At 43.9% G+C, this 5,000-nt stretch overlaps 1 protein-coding gene across 1 annotated transcript in view; it reads left to right on the forward strand.

Moving 5' to 3' along the window:
- The window catches only part of LOC121842895 (protein kinase C beta type-like), a gene marked incomplete at its 3' end in the record, with an annotated part of 30,403 nt that overhangs the window by 21,932 nt on the left and 3,471 nt on the right, over positions 1–5,000 (forward strand). The gene's annotated exons all lie outside the window — the stretch shown is intronic.

The raw sequence follows: 5,000 nt of genomic DNA on the forward strand, positions 1-5,000 counted from the left end.
GAGGTCTGTTGGCTGACTCCATGAAGATCTAGGAGTTTTCCATGTTTCCAACTCCAGGATTAGATACGGTTGCTCAAAACAACACGAAAGGTGTGAAAAAAAGGTAGTGATTTACTCAGATTCCCGAAATTCTCCACCGAATGTCAGGAAAAGTATTGGCTGTACACGAGCAACAATGAGAACAACACAACAGCAAGAGTTTCACCTTTCAGTATGCTTTTAGTCTCTCTTGCTTTAAGATTTGTTTTGTGTCTCTTGGAGTTTTCCACAAAGCCGTTCAGGCAAAAAGAGAGCGGTAACATATGGCGGCCATCTTGCATTGGCGTCGGCTTCACTGGCAGAGTCCCTAACTCTCCTTCTGAGCAGTTCGTTGGAGAGAGTAGGCTGTGTCTACACAGGTGTGGTTCCTGAGTTAATTAAGCAATTATACATTTTTACCTTGATTTAAACGAGGCAAGTCAGTTTAAAAACTCATTCTTATTTTACAATGATGGCCTACCTAGGAACAGTGGGTTAACTGCCTTGTTCAGGGGGCAGAACAACAGATTTTTTTGTTGTCAGTTGTCAGCTTGGTGTTTCGATCCAGCAACCTTTCGGTTACAAGTCCAACGCTCTAACCGCTAGGCTACCTACCTCCTCTACCTTATTAAGACACTATGTTGGTGTTTCCTTTATTCTGGCAGTTACATGGTGGCCCAACACCTTATTAAGACACTATGTTGGTGTTTCCTTTATTCTGGCAGTTACCTGGTGGCCCAACACCTTATTGAGACACCATGTTGGTGTTTCCTTTATTCTGCCAGTTACCTGTATATTGAAAGAGAAGGGTGAAGTTTCTATGGTATCTATAATAGAACGAGGTTAATGAGTCTTGTTACCGTTGGGATGGACAGACTATAATGAAACCTATATTTTCCCTCTGTGTGTCAGAACAGGAGAATTACCAGACTGAGATCTATGTATAGATAAACAGTTCCCTCTGAGCACTGATCTAGAATCTGTTATTCTCCACTGAGAGCCTCACCTTCACCTCAGTGCTCAGAGATAACATCTGGCCCCGGACCTGTGACTAAGGGGAACATTAACTACCTGTGATTATGTCTACTACTACACTAGGAAACAATATGAACAATTAGGAAAAATTATATCACACTAATTATCGTGATAGCCTTATGAAAGGCACGGAGCGAGGAGGAAGAGAGAGATATGGGAGGAGAATGAGATTGATAGTGAGAGAGAGATGGGGGGAGAGAGAGGTAGAGGGGGGACAGAGAGCGAGAGAGAGAGATATGGGGAGAGTGAGAGAGAGAGAGAGAGAGATGGAGGATAGTGAGAGAGAGAGAGAGAGAGAGAGAGAGAGATGGGGATAGAGAGAGAAGGAGAGAGAAGGAGAGAGAGAGAGAGAGAGAGAGAGAGAGATAGTGAGAGAGAGAGAGAGAGGAGGATAGAGAGAGAGAAGGAGAGAGAGAGAGAGAGAGATGAGAGATAGAGAGAGAAGAGAGAGAGACAGAGAGATGGGGGGGGAGATAATATGTGGCTAACAAGTGGGAGTATCCACATAGAGAGGTTTGGAAGTGTGTCTCACTCTTTCTCTCCCCACATCTCTCTCTCTTTCTCTGTCATTCATACATGTCACAAATCATCCTGGTATGATGGAGAGGTGGTGTATGCTGATTGGTTGTTGTCTCTCTGTTACCTGCGGCAACATCTCTCCCGCAAATTTGATTATATATTCTCCCTCCCCATCAACGCCCCCACAAACACACACACACACACACACACACACACACACACACACACACACACACACACACACACACACACACACACACTGCACCCACTCAAACCCAATCAAAGCACATAAAAAAACTCTCCCCTCTGTCTTTCAGTCTTTCTCCCTCTCTCTCTCTCCCAATCGCTCCCTTGATCTCTTTGTCTCCCTATTTCTCTCGCTCTCTCTCTCTCCCTGGCTATCAATCTATCCCCCTATCTCTCTCTCTTGCTTTCAATCTCTCCATCTCTCTCCATGTCTCTCTCTCTCTCTTTCTCTCTCTGTCTCACAATTAGGCCCAGATCGTGATAGGGCCCAGTGTCCCGGGTTAATAGGGCCCACAGGGAGGGTTTGGCCCAGTGTCTTAGGGCCCAGTGTCCGGAGTTAGGGGAGTTTAGGGCCCAGTGTCTTCGGGTTAGGGGAGGGTTTAGGGCCCAGTGTCTTCTGGGTTAGTGTCTTCTGGGTTAGGGAGGGTTAGGGCCCAGTGTCTTCCGGGGGGAGGGTTTAGGGCCCAGTGTCTTCCGGGTTAGGGGGGAGGGTTTAGGGGGGCCCAGTGTCTTCCGGGTTAGGGGAGGGTTTAGGGCCCAGTGTCTTCCGGGTTAGGGCCCAGTGTCTTCCGGGGGAGGGTTTAGGGCCCAGTGTCTTCCCGGGTTAGGGGAGGGTTAGGGCCCAGTGTCTTCCGGGAGGTTTAGGGCCCAGTGTCTTCCGGGTTAGGGAGGGTTTAGGGCTGTCATTGTAAAATAAGAATATGTTCTTGACTTACTTGCCTAGTTAATAAATAAAAGTTAAATGAAATAAAATGGTAAAAAATCTCTCTCCCCACCTCTCTCACGACACATTGAGTGATTTCCATGAATTAGCTGATATATTGGACTAATATGTTTTGGTCCATTGTCCCTTCTTCTCTGTGAACTTTGTCAATAGTCCCTCGACAGTATAATTCAGAAAGTATTCAGACCCCTTGACTTTTTCCCAAATTTTGTTACGTTTACAGTCTTATTCTAAAATAGATTAAATTGTTTTTTCCCATCCTCATCTACACACACTATCCATAATGACATCACAATACTCCATAATGACATTACAATATCCCATAATGACATCACAATACCCCATAATGACATCACACTACCCCATAATGACATCACAATACCCCATAATGACATCACAATACCCCATAATGACATCACACTACCCCATAATGACATCACAATACCCCATAATGACATCACACTACCCCATAATGACATCACACTACCCCATAATGACATCACCATACCCCATAATGACATCACACTACCCCATAATGACATCACAGTACCCCATAATGACATCACAGTACCCCATAATGACATCACAGTACCCCATAATGACATCACAGTACCCCATAATGACATCACAGTACCCCATAATGACATCACAATACCCCATAATGACATCACAATACCCCATAATGACAAAGCTAAAACATGTTTTTAGAAATGTTTGCAAATGAATTAAAAATAAAAGCTGAAATATCACATTGACATAACCATTCAGGCCCTTTACTCAGTACTTTGTTGAAGCACCTTTGGCAGTGATTACAGCCTCGAGTCTTCTTGGGTATGATTCTACAAGCTTGGCACACCTGTATTTGGGGAGTTTCTCCCATTCCTCTCTGCAGATCCTCTCAATCTCTGTCAGGTTGGATGGGGAGCTTCGCTGCACAGCTATTTTCATGTCTCTCCAGGGATGTTCGATTGGGTTCAAGTCCGGGCTCTGGCTGGGCCACTCAAAGACGTTCAGAGACTTGTCCCAAAGCCACTCCTGCGTTGTCTTGGTTGTGTGCTTAGGGTCATTGTCCTGTTCTCCTGATCATCAGTCATCTACTGTCATCAACTCTCTATATTGTTCTGGTCTGTTCTCCTGATCATCTACTGTCATCACCTCTTTATATTGTTCTGGTCTGTTCTCCTGATCATCAGTCATCTACTGTCATCACCTCTTTATATTGTTCTGGTCTGTTCTCCTGATCATCAGTCATCTACTGTCATCAACCCTCTATATTGTTCTGGTCTGTTCTCCTGATCATCAGTCATCTACTGTTATCACCTCTTTATATTGTTCTGGTCTGTTCTCCTGATCATCAGTCATCTACTGTTATCACCTCTTTATATTGTTCTGGTCTGTTCTCCTGATCGTCTACTGTTACCACCTCTATATTGTTCTGGTCTGTTCTCCTGATCGTCTACTGTTATCAACCCTCTATATTGTTCTGGTCTGTTCTCCTGATCATCAGTCATCCACTGTTACCACCTCTTTATATTGTTCTGGTCTGTTCTCCTGATCATCAGTCATCTACTGTCATCCTCCTCTATATTGTTCTGGTCTGTTCTCCTGATCATCAGTCATCTACTGTCATCACCTCTCTATATTGTTCTGGTCTGTTCTCCTGATCATCTACTGTTATCACCTCTTTATATTGTTCTGGTCTGTTCTCCAGATCGTCAGTCATCTACGGTCATCAACTCTCTATATTGTTCTGGTCTGTTCTCCTGATCATCAGTCATCTACTGTCATCACCTCTCTATATTGTTCTGGTCTGTTCTCCTGATCATCTACTGTTATCACCTCTTTATATTGTTCTGGTCTGTTCTCCAGATCGTCAGTCATCTACGGTCATCACCTCTCTATATTGTTCTGGTCTGTTCTCCTGATCATCTACTGTTATCAGTCATCTACTGTCATCACCTCTTTATATTGTTCTGGTCTGATCATTCTCCAGATCATCAGTCATCTACTGTTATCACCTCTTTATATTGTTCTGGTCTGTTCTCCTGATCATCAGTCATCTACTGTCATCACCTCTTTATATTGTTCTGGTCTGTTCTCCTGATCATCAGTCATCTACTGTTATCACCTCTTTATATTGTTCTGGTCTGTTCTCCTGATCATCTACTGTTACCACCTCTATAATGTTCTGGTCTGTTCTCCTGATCGTCTACTGTCATCAACCCTCTATATTGTTCTGGTCTGTTCTCCTGATCATCAGTCATCTACTGTCATCAACTCTCTATAATGTTCTGGTCTGTTCTCTTGATCATCTACTGTCATCAACTCTCTATAATGTTCTGGTCTGTTCTCCTGATCATCTACTGTCATCAACTCTTCTATATTGTTCTGGTCTGTTCTCTTGAGTCATCTACTGTCATCAACCCTTATATTGTTCTGGTCTGTTCTCCTGATCATC

This window comes from Oncorhynchus tshawytscha, unplaced genomic scaffold, assembly GCF_018296145.1.
Source record: "Oncorhynchus tshawytscha isolate Ot180627B unplaced genomic scaffold, Otsh_v2.0 Un_contig_6860_pilon_pilon, whole genome shotgun sequence".
NCBI classification, from domain to species: Eukaryota; Metazoa; Chordata; class Actinopteri; order Salmoniformes; family Salmonidae; genus Oncorhynchus; species Oncorhynchus tshawytscha.